At 39.4% G+C, this 12500-nt stretch overlaps 3 non-coding genes across 3 annotated transcripts; 2 read left to right on the top strand and 1 right to left on the bottom strand.

Annotated features, from left to right (window-relative positions):
• The first annotated feature begins 4853 nt into the window (after nt 1–4853).
• On the top strand, nt 4854–4925 carry Trnac-gca. Its single transcript has one exon. It is a non-coding gene; the product is annotated as a tRNA-Cys (tRNA).
• A 422-nt stretch (nt 4926–5347) lies between these two features.
• On the top strand, nt 5348–5419 carry Trnac-gca. Its single transcript has one exon. It is a non-coding gene; the product is annotated as a tRNA-Cys (tRNA).
• Nucleotides 5420–7148: 1729 nt separating this feature from the next.
• On the bottom strand, nt 7149–7220 carry Trnac-gca. The gene has a single exon. It is a non-coding gene; the product is annotated as a tRNA-Cys (tRNA).
• Nucleotides 7221–12500: the final 5280 nt, after the last annotated feature.

Below are 12500 nucleotides of genomic sequence, written 5' to 3'. Positions count from 1 at the left end.
CTGTAGATTTTTATGAGTGATATATATTTATGTATGTTTGTATGTATGTATATATATATATATATATACAATGTGTGTGTGTGTGTGTTTGTCCCCCACCACCGTGTGGGTATGTTTACGTTCCCATAGCTTACTAGGGTCAATTCATTCGACTACCTTCAAAGTAGTGCCCCAGCATGGCCGCAGTCTAATGACTGAAACAAGTAAAAGATAAAGGAAAAGAAAGATAACTCATCAGAATTTGTACGGTTCAGATGTAACAGTGAATTTATGGTTAAGACGATCGTTTTGCAGTCATATGTTTTCGAGTTCGGTCCCACTGCATGGTACCTTGTGAAGCCCGTCCTCGTGGGGGCAATTAAAAAGTGAGGGTTCGGCTCACTATCGTGAATTCGATTCGCAGCGGGGTGCCGTGTCTTTGCGCAAGATCCTTTATTTCACATTGCGCCTGTCTACTCAGCTTGCGAAAATGAGCTGTGCCAATATTTCAAAAGGGGCCAGCTTTGTCATATTCTGTGTCACGTTGAACCTCCCTGAGAAATATGTTAAGGGTACACGTGTCTGTGGAGTGCTCAGCCACTTACACGTTAATTTCACGAGCAAGCTGTTCTGTTGGTCGGATCAACTGGAACCCTCATCGTCGTAACCGACGGAGTACATGCTGCTGGCCATTCTGAGTTATTTCTCCCAACTCATTTTCATTCATATATATTCGTTTTCTTACATTTACTCTTTGACATCAATTAACGTTTGCATATCCAGAATTATTATATGTTTGCTCCTTCTCAAGCCATGCCTGGCTCATTAGGGCCGGTTTCTCGGTTTCCTTGGCGTATAGGTTCCCCACCTGGACGGGACACCTGTCCGTCGCAGGTGAGCTGCAGGATGCAGGAGGAAAGAGTGAGAGAAAGTTGTGGCGAAAGAGTCAGCAGTAGTTCGCCATTACCTTCTGCCGGAGCCGCGTGGAGCTTAGGTGTTTCGCTCATAAACACACACATCGCCTGGTCTGAGATTCGAACCCGCGATCCCCCGCTCTAACCACTAGGCCATGTGCCTCCACAGAACTATTATATAGTAAAATAAATATTCTGCTAGCCACTCCAAGGTTGCCTTTCTTATACACACCTAGCATATACCTATTTCTTTACTACCCACAAGGAGCTAAACACAGAGAGGAAAAACAAGGACAGACAAACGGATTAGGTCGATTATACCGACCCCAGTGCGTAACTGGTAATTATTTAATCGACCCCGAAAGGATGAAAGGCAAAGTCGACCTCGGTGGAATTTGAACTCAGAACCTAACGACAGACGAAATACGGCTACGCATTTCGCCCGGCGTGCTAACGTTTCCCGGCGTGCTAACGTTTAGCATATACCTAACTGTCTTATGTCTCTCTCTCTTCCAGTTATATTGGAATGAAATAAGACAATGCACCTTCTAGCCTAAACAATGTCTACTTCAAGTTTTGTTTAGCTTAATTGGAATCTTAATTGCTTTTTCTTCGTTAGTATAGCGTGAAGAAACGCAATTAAAGCCTCTTCGCTTTTTATACAAATACTTCCAATTTTTTCCCATCTTTCTGAAGACAAACTCCATAAAACATCAATTCTATGATACTTTGCATCACAATCATGTATAAGTGGTGCTATATATGCATCGCCAACACATTTAGAAATTGGAACTTCATTCCAAACATTCACGAAGAATTACATTTTATGCAAGAATTTGTTAATCTAAAACTTTTGAAATTCACTTGCTGAAGTAAACAAGTAAAATAAATCACTGCATCTTTTATTTTTCTCTTTCACCCCACCCGCCCCACACGCCTCAAGAGGGAATGTCAGTTTCCATGATTCGTTACAGGGCCTCTGACAAAGGTGGAAGAGACGTAGAAAGGGGCCGAAACCTGGCCTGAATGCTTGCGCCAGCGTGAGATCCGCTCAAGTCACAAAAGTAGCAAAGTAGTGGTGTTAAGTCAGTTCCCAAGTAGGTCATGGCAGGATTTGAACTCAAAACGCAAAGAACCGAAACGTATATCGCAAGAAATTCGGTTCAATGTTCTTGAAGTTCAGCCAATCCACTACATTAGATTGTTTTGTTTTTTTTTTTTAATCGACTCCCAAGAGGATGTAGGTCAAAGTTGACCTTGGCAGAATTTGAACTCAGAGCGCAGAGATATGAAACAAATAACCCGAAGTATTGTCTCCAAAGTGGAGCGCAATGGCCCAGTGGTTAGGGCAGCGGACTCGCGGTCGGAGGATCGTGGTTTGATTCCCAGACCGTGTGTTGTGTGTGTTTCTTGAGCGAAAACACCTAAAGTTCTACGAGGCTCCGGCAGGGAGTGGTGGTGACCCCTATTGTACTCTTTCGCCCCAACTTTCTCTCACTCTCTCTTTCTGTTTCTTGAGTAATGCTGTGATGGACTAGCGTCCCGTCCAGCTGGGGAGAACACATACGCCACAGAAACCGGGAAACCGGGCCCATGAGGTTGGCTAGGCTTGAAAAGGGCGACGTTTATCGTTTTTTTTTTTTTCTATTGTCGCCAAAGCTCTAGCGACTCAGCCAATTCACTAACTATATTGGGGGTTGGGGTATGGGTTTTCTCTCTTGAGTTTTCTCTCTTTCTGAAAAATTAATAAGCGATGTATACCACAGAAATTCTCTCTTACAAAATACTCAACCATCGTGTAGACTCTCAGTTTATCAATTCTTGGTATCACAAAGACAATAAATCTTATCTAATTGCCCTTTCCGTTTCATAAGCTTATAAAAAAGAACATTGAAACAGATCGACACAAAAGCGTTGTAGATAATCTATGCAGTGCAGATTGGCAGGCGCTCTTTAGAGTCAGGACGTCTATCCTGAACAGGCGGTCAGGACATTTTGAAACTCTCCACAGTACCGCCTGCGATACCACAACAGTGGAATACAACAAACCCAAACAAGTTTCTAACTATAAACAAAAGTGCCAGGACGATAGAGCAGTTGAAATAGTGGAGAAACACCCGGTAGCGCATCAGAGAATTGGAAGGACGGCGTCCCACCGTTCTATGCTAAACTTCATGTGTGAACAAAGTAAGTTAGCACAGAACCTTTGTGATGCAGACATCATCACTCTGTACAAGAACAAAAAGGAAAGCCCGACTGCTTTAACTGACGGTGGATAATTTTGCTCTCTATCTCAGGAAAAATCTTCGGAAAAATACTCTTGAACAAACTGGTGTCCCTCATTTCACAAATCTCGCAGAGAGCTAATAAGGAATCAGTGTCAAAAGGAGCATCATCAATATGGTGGTACTAAGGCAGGTCCAAAAGATTTATAGGGATAAGAACGAGGGACTGTTTGAAACGTTCGTAGAATTTACCAAAGTGTTCTATACTGAAAGCAGGCATGGTCTGTGGAAAACAATGAAACAACTGAGATATCCCCGAAAAATATCCCCCAAAATTCCTGAATATAGTCAACCAATTACGTAAGGGTCAGTGTAGTCAAGTTAAATACAACAATGAACTTTTAAAATCATTACCAATAGAAACCGGTGTAAAGTATGGCTACCTCCCTGCACTTTCTCTTTTCGGCATCTTCTTCAGCATGAAACCAGTAAGATCCAAAGAAGACTTAGATTAGCTTAGGCGATCTTTCGATTGATGCCACACAAATGTCAGCCTGTTCAACTTCAACCGAAAATATGCTGCAAAAATCCATGCAGTAGCCAGTTTTTGCCAGTGATGCTGTATGTGTTGTCCAATCGAAGTCAGCCCTGCTACTCATTGACTAAAGATCTCTTTGGCGTGGAAATCAACGTGAAAAAGTCAGAAGTTTTGCAACTGCTCAAACTTAAGGAAGATAATCATTCTCCTTGCACCACCATCTGTGAGACTGGACCAAGATCGCCCCGTCAGTTCAGCAAACCTGAGGTGCATAATTTCATCAGACGCTAAGAACGACAAAGAATTTGACAACAGACTGGCAAACCAAGCAGTATATTCGGTAATCTGTACGAAAGAACCTGGAACACCAAGCATCTGAATTTAGACACAAATATCAGATTGTACAGACCTGTTGTGCTGACCATCACCACTATCCTGTACTCATCTGGGTGGTGGGTTGCACACCGTCACCACCTACGACCCATTGAATGCTTCCAACAGTGTCGCCTTTACTCTGTCCTCAGCAAGCAATGGTGTCGTAGCTGGAAATCGCCAACATTGAGGCTGCCTTCCACAAATCGCAGCTGCAATGAGGAGGACACGTTTCCATAACGTAGGTTCGGCGCCTACCAAAGATTGCGCTGTGAGGCGAAACTACCACACACGACTGTATCAAAGTGACTCCGAAAAAAAACAGATTACAAGGATTCTCTGAAGAAACTCTTTGGCGCTTGCTTTATTGACCATCACTAATGGTCTGCAATAATCTCCATTTGCAAGTGTCTGGTGTCATTCACCTGTCTGTCTCCTCGCTTGGCAATTCTCATGGCTGCCCTTGATACAGCAGCATCGGAACGTAGAATAGAATTTCCTTTGTACCTGCTGCAACTGGGCCAACCTGTTTCATATTGACCTTGTTAACCTTTGCAGCCTTGCATGTGTAATAAACAACTACCTCAATAACTGTTACTATGTTCACGAAGTCAAGCCGTAATGTTTGTTATGGGTGTTCAACCTCGGTATAACAATGATAATAATAATGATATATTTGTTTATACAATCGTTTGTGTGTTTTTTCAACTTCTTTCCCACACATGTCGTTTAAATGAGGTCACGTGATAACATCAATAAAAATAATCAATACAAGAGCATGTATATTTTGTTTAAATAGATTAAAATAAGGTAAGAGCAACGTGAGGGGATATAGCTCAGTGGTAGAGCATTCGACTGCAGATCGAGAGGTCCCCGGTTCGAACCCGGGTGTCCCCTTCAGGTTTTTTTTTTTTTTCATTTCACTTTATATTAATGAAAATGTTTAATTCCAACATTTTTAGGAGGGGGAAAATTTGTGACAGCATACCAGTTTGGGGATATAGCCCAGTGGTAGACCATTTGATTGCAGATCGAGAGGTCCCCGGCTCGAACCCGGGTGTCCCCTAAAGGGTTTTCTTTTTTCTTTTTTTTATTCCATTTTAAATTAATGAAAATGTTTAATGCTAGCGTTTATAAGAGGAGGAAAATGAGGACAGCATGCAAGTTGGGGATATGACTCAGTGGTAGAGCAGTCGACTGCAGATCGAGAGGTACCCTGTTCGAATCCATGGGTCTCCTTCAGAATTTTTTTTTTTTCATTCCATTTTAAATTAATGAAAATGTTTATAAGAGGAGGAAAATTGCGACGTACGCAAGTTGGGGATATAGCTCAGTGGTAGAGCATTCGACTGCAGATCGAGAGGTCCCTGGTTCGAACCCGGGTGTCCCCTTCAGTTTTTTTTGTTTTGTTTTTTTTTTCTAATTTGAAATTATTAGATTTCTTTCATTTATTTTATATTTCGGATTTTCAACTGTTACACGTTTTTTTATTGTTTCCATAGCGTTGCCTGATTGGCATACAATTAAGAGGTTACAATACTTTTGTAGACTGCACACGCACACACACACACACACAAACACACACATGTACGTATGTATACGACGTGCTTCTACACAATTTTGAGGAGTTCAACATATAACTGCCAGTTTATGAAATGACTCTTTCTCATACAGGCACAAAACCTGAAATCTCGCGGGGAGGGAGATCATTTGATTACATTTACTCACAGGTATTTCACTTTATCGACCCCGAAAGGATGAAAGCCAATATTGACTTCGGTTGGATTTGAACTCAAAACGTAAAGAGCCAGAAGATACGCTGCTTAGTATTTTGACCCATACGCTAACGAATCTGCCAGCTCGCCATCTTGCAGTTTACTCTTTTACTCTTTTGCTTGTTTCAGTCATTTTATTGTGGCCTTGCTGGAGCACCGCCTTTTTAGTCGAGCAAATCGACCCCATGACTTATTCTTTGTGAGCCTAGTACTTATTCTATCGATCGATATCTTTTGTCGAACCGCTAAGTTACGGGGACGTAAACACACCAGCAACGGTTGTCAAGCGATGTTGGTGGGACAAACACAGACACACAAACACAAACACATACATATATATATATATACACGACGGGCTTCTTTCAGTTTCCCTCTACCAAATCCACCACAAGGCTTTGGTCGGCCCGAGGCTATAGTAGACGACACTTGCCCAAGGTGCCACGCAATGGAACTGAACCCGGAACCATGTGGTTCGATAGCAGGCTACTTACCACACTGCCACTCCTACGCCTATAAGAGGCCATTGATAAGAGGCAACCACCTCGAAACTAGTTAATGAAATTATACTAATTTTTTGAGGTCGGGAGCTATAGATATTAATATCGATCTCCTTGCTTAACAGATACTTTATTTTATCGATCTCGGAAACATGAAAGCAAAGTAGACTTCATTTTTGAGCTGAGAATGTAAGAAGATGCAATTTACCATCAGGGGTCTTATCCAACGCCCTATCGATTCAGCCAGTCTATCGATTTAAAGTACTTGAATATTACGATATTAATCTCTAACGCAACGCAACAACTTTTAAATCTGTTGCTTATTTTATCGGTCTCTTTGGCCGAAACTCTAAGCTTAATGGAACATTAACAAACCAACACCAGTTGTCAAGCAGAAAAGGAAACAAACACAGCAATGTAACTACACGTGTGCCGTTGGTGATTTCTTTTCCTTCTGCAACGATGGGAAAATAGTGTTAACTTCTTCCTTAGTTATGAAGCTCAGTTTAAAAGAGACTACACTTCGGATAACTCCTTCCTAACAAAATCCAGAACAAATACATCTACAGAAATAAATACACGTCCACCTAGATCAAACAATCAAAAGCCAAAAGAACACAAACACAGAATACTGACCCATCGCATTAAACATTTTCATTAATTTAAAATAGAATAGAAAGGAACTGAAGGGGACACCCGTGTTCGAACCGAGGACCTCTCGATCTGAAGTCCAATGCTCTGCCAGTGAGATATATCCCCAAACTTGCATGATATCGCAATTTTCCTCCTCTTATAAACGTTGGTATTAACCATTTTCCTTAATTTAAAATGGAATGAAAAAAACCTGAAGGGGACACCCGGGTTCGAACCGGGGACCTCTCGATCTGCAGTCGAATGCTCTACCACTGAGCTATATCCCCTCACGTTATTCTTACCTTATTTTAATCTATTTGAACAAAATATACATGCACTTGTATTGATTATTTTTATTGGTGTTGTCACGTCACCTCATTTAGTGACATGTGTGGGAAAGAAGTTGAAAAGAAAAACACGAACAAATGTATAAACAAATATATCATTATTATTGTTGTTATACCGATGTGGGAACATCCATAACATTAATTACAGCTTGACTTCGTGAACAAAGTCACAGTAATTGGGGTAGTTGTTTACTTTACCATTCTCTATCTAATAACAGGGTCTACTCATCTATTAGAAACACTAGAAGAAACCAACCAGGAGATAGGAGTAATTTTTTCTCCCCAGCAACTAGAAACATCCAAGAGACCCCTTCACCCCTCAACGGAGAAACTCAACCTACGGATTCTCATCCTATTTACCCAAACAGCATAACAAGCTCCCCAGTATTCTAAACATAATTAAGCACCCCAACAATTCATTCCAGCGAAGAAACCCTAACCCCGTCCTCCCAACCAGTTTACCCAGACAGCAACACCAACCTCCAAGCAATCCAAATATAATAAGTACTAATAATACTGATTTAATTAATAACAATAAAAATACCAATAACTTCTACCAACCATATTACAATAAACATTTTTTAGACCGAGTGGAGAGAAACAAGGACACACGTTGGAACAAAACTTACAGGAGAAACCCAAAGTAATTAACTTATCAAAGAAAACTCTCTCTCTATAACAAAAATTGAATATACTAGCCAAAGGTTTAAAGTTTACTCCAACCCTACGAAAATCTAACCATAATGAAATTAAAGACAATATTTCGGAATTCTGCAGAAAACTACGACTCGCAGAAGCACTAACTGTCTACGACAACGAAGATGAATCACTGGTCAAAAACAGAAATAATTACTTTCCACATAAGGGTAGGAATAAAACACTGGATGACTTCTGTGACCATATCCCAAATTTCCCGTATACATCCCATAAACGAAAAATTAATTCGAACCACAACAATCTAGAATGGAAAATTTTAATTGAGCTACAAATCGACGAAGACCTGAAAATTAAAGAAGCAGATAAAGGAAATGCAGAACACTGTAAAAACCTAGTATTATCCATGCCAGAAAAAGTTATAAACTATAAGCAACAAAAAATCACGAAAAATCTTGCTTCCTTAATTCTTCTATGTGGAAAAGGCCTGATAGAAAAAGAATCAGACTACATCACGAGCTTCAAATGTAAACCCAGCCTTCCTAAAATACACAAGAGCAAGATAATCAATGAAGCCTGCAAACAAGCACCAGGCAAATACATAAATATCCAAACGCCAGAATACTTAACTTTAAGACCCATTGTAGCTGGGCCAGCCTGTGAAAGCCACCGCCTAAGCAATTTCCTAGATATCCTACTGAAACCCTTGCTGAAATACAGCAAATGTTTCATTAGAAACGATTTAGACATGCTAGAAACCTACCAAAAACAATTAATGAAGATGCAATATTGGTTACCCTCGATGTAATAACCTGCTCGGATTGCGGACACTACTATATTGGACAGACGAATATGACCTTGAGACGGAGAACCACTCTACATAAAGACCAAATCCGTTTCCCGCAATACAGGCAAATTCCTCTCTGTGAACATATAGAAAAATATGCTGATATCATCAAACCAAATTTCACAGTAATAGCGAAAGCGAAACCGGTTGATATATTAAAAATTGTATTAAAACTATGCAAAGTATGTGTATTTTCCTTTTTTAATTTCTTATATATATTACAACTCAGCACGTGGGGATAATCGAAATTCCCCTTTTTCTATTACTACTATAAGTGTGTGCGTGTGTGTGTGTGTGTGTGTGTGTATGTATGTATGTATGTATGTATGTATGTATGTATGTATGTATGTATGTATGTATGTATGTATGTGTGTGTGTGTATGTATATATATATATAATATATATATATATATATATATATATATATATATATAATATATATATATATATATATATATATGTATTATGTGAAATAGAAAGATGAATAATCTTGTAGCAGATTAATCAAAAGTTTAACCGATACCTTGGTAGCAAAAATCACAGCAGAAGACAGCACGGTTGAGGTACAACCATATGGTGTTGCAACCGTGCGTTGGTGCGGATAATTGAATTTTAATATTATTGGTGAATTGAAGAAATGGAGCTGAACGAAGATTGAACAGAAATCGTTTTATTTCTGTTCAATTTTCGTTCAGCTCCATTTCTTCAATTCACCAATAATATTATATATGTATGTATGTATGTATGTATGTATGTATGTATGTATGTATGTATGTATGTATGTATGTATGTATGACATAATTCTTTCATTAGGGCGAGGTCACGTTACATCATAAAACTCGATAATCAATGTAAATATATTTTGTTTAAATAATTATAAACTAATGCTACCGCTGACTCGGGATGTAGCTTAGTGGTAGACCATTCGCCTGCAAATCGAGATTTCCACGTTCCAAGTTCGAACCCCTCTGCGTTCTCTTGTAAAAGATACGTTTTCATTCCTTTTGCTTTGTAGAATATTTTCTCTACTTTTAAAAGGCGACAAGCTGGCAGAAACGTTAGCACGCCGGGCGAAATGCGTAGCCGTATTTGGTCTGCCGTTACGTTCTGAGTTCAAATTCCGCCGAGGTCGACTTTGCCTTTCATCCTTTCGGGGTCGATTAAATAAGTACCAGTTACGCACTGGGGTCGATGTAATCGACTTAATCCGTTTGTCTGTCCTTGTTTGTCCCCTCTGTGTTTAGCCCCTTGTGGGTAGTAAAGAAATAGGTATTTCGTCTGGCGTTGCGTTCTATGTTCAAATTCACCGAGGTTGACTTTGCCTTTCATCCTTTCGAGGGTCGATTAAATAAGTGCCAGTTACGCACTAGGATCAATGTTATCGACTTACCCTCTTCCCACAAATTTCAGGCCTTGTACCTATAATAGAAAGGATTATATATATATATGCGTGTATGTATGTACGTAAGTATAGACACACACACACACACACACACACACACATATATATATATAAACACAGTATTCTTATTTCTTTATTGCCCACAAGGGGCTAAACATAGAGGGGACAAACAGGGACAAACAAACGGATTAAGTCGATTACATCGACCCCAGTGCGTAACTGGTACTTAATTTATCGACCCCGAAAGGATGAAAGGCAAAGTCGACCTCAGCAGAATTTGAACTCAGAACGTAACGGCTGACGGAATACCTCTCAGCATTTCGCCCGGCGTGCTAACGCTTCTGCCAGCTCGCTGCATTATATAAACACAGTATTCTACAATGCGAAAACGAAGGATGAGAAAAAGTATTACGATATTTTTTAAAAGAAAAATTTAGTACAAGGCCACTCGGGTTCGAATCGGAAGCCTCTCGCTCTGCATTCGAATTCTCTACCACTGAGCTATATCTCCATACAAGCGCAGCGTTAGTTTCCAATTATTTAAACGAAATATAATTATATTTATATTGATCATTATGTTTTATAATTCAACGTGACCTCGCATTAATAATAGACTGATGGCATGTATAGCATTAAAGAAAAGCACAGGCAAAAAACATGAATAAATAAATGAGAAAATGAACAAATATGAAAATTTTATTTTTGTATTCAGGTGAAAACGTCCCTGCACGAAAATAATATCGATTAACATAAATGAACGGCAATTTTAGATGACAGCTTGGCACATGTGATTCAATGAGGATCACTGTGATCTGTGTATCCAAGTTTGATCATTTAGATCAGGGTTTCTCAAACATTTTTTATCTATGAACCCCTTTGATTACTATTGTATTCCGGTGGACCCCCATAGCCATTCGATGTTTAAAAAAACTAGTTTTATAGACGAAGACGGGTGGTGTACAAAACAAACAGATGTATTAGTATAACGCTCAGGAATAGAAAAAGTCTTTTACGTTTCGAGCCTATGCTCTTCTACAGAAAGGGACACAGAAAAAAACAAGGAGAGAAAAAAATGTGTCTAGTGGCTAACGATCTCTCTCTTTCAAAATTTCTATTTTGTTTCTCACACATTAACTTGCATAGGTGGAACTAAGTAAAATGTTAGAGAACGAAACTTAGCTGTTTCTTGCAATACATACCAATATATATATCTAAAGCAAATTTTTTCAGGGACCCTTAAAATACTATTGTAGATCCCTGATTTACTATTTTGTTGCGTGGACCCCCAACAATCTTATATGGACCTTCAGGGGCCATATAGACCCCAGTTGAAAACCCTTGGTTTAGACGGAAATTATGTAGAGGCCCGTTGTGCATAAATGTATGTGTGGGGGTGTCTTTGTGACTGTCTATGCCCCCCCCCCACACACACACACAGCTTGACAACAAGTGTCAGTTTGTTTACGTACTCGTAACTTAGCGGCTCGGCAAAACAGATTGATAGAATATATACCAGACTTTAAAACATAAGTATACCGAGAACGATTTGTTCGGCAAAAATCGTTCAAAGTGGTGCCCCAGCATGACCGCAGTTCACTGAATGGCGCAAATCTCTCTATATATAAAGCTGAAGTTGTCTGTGTATGGAAGTTTTGGTAGCCTTCAACTAACACTATCTCCTCCGAGACCCTGCGGCGCAATTTGACCAAAATTGAGAGTATGATAGAAGAAGGCTTGCTCTTCATTCCGTAGAAGATAAAATTCAAATCGGACCATGTTAACACCAAAAATTATTTACATCAAAAAGGTGCATTTATTTTTCTATGAAAATCCCTATTTTTTTACGATTTTTGGGCTGCTGTGTCGCCATTTTTCAACCAGAAAAATGTTGACCTAAAGAGAAAAACTAGCTACATAATGTAAAATGTTTACTGTTCAAAAATTCTAATCCTAAAGGGTCGAAACAAACCCGAGCAACGCAGGGCGATACTGCTAGTGAACGACAAAAGACGAAAGATAGCACAACTACGTCTTATTTAACTTTTTAGGAGAAAAAAAACTTGTAAGAAAATGTAATTTTGCCACGATAAACTTTCGTTCTCATCTTATTGATTATTGTCTTTTCAGTGTATTAACGAAATTTTAAAGTCAGTAAAGCGTTTATATGTTTGACTGACCAGTCAACTCATTGGTAGCGCTCTCGACCGCAGTAGTTACTAATGTACTGAATAGCATATGCAAACAGTTATTAATGAAACGAAATTTGTCTCTTAATTGGAGAAGGAAAATAAAAACTAAGCGGTTAATTGTTGCCCGT

This window comes from Octopus sinensis, linkage group LG12, assembly GCF_006345805.1.
Source record: "Octopus sinensis linkage group LG12, ASM634580v1, whole genome shotgun sequence".
Lineage (NCBI taxonomy): Eukaryota > Metazoa > Mollusca > Cephalopoda > Octopoda > Octopodidae > Octopus > Octopus sinensis.
This window is presented reverse-complemented; position numbering and strand designations above follow the sequence as displayed.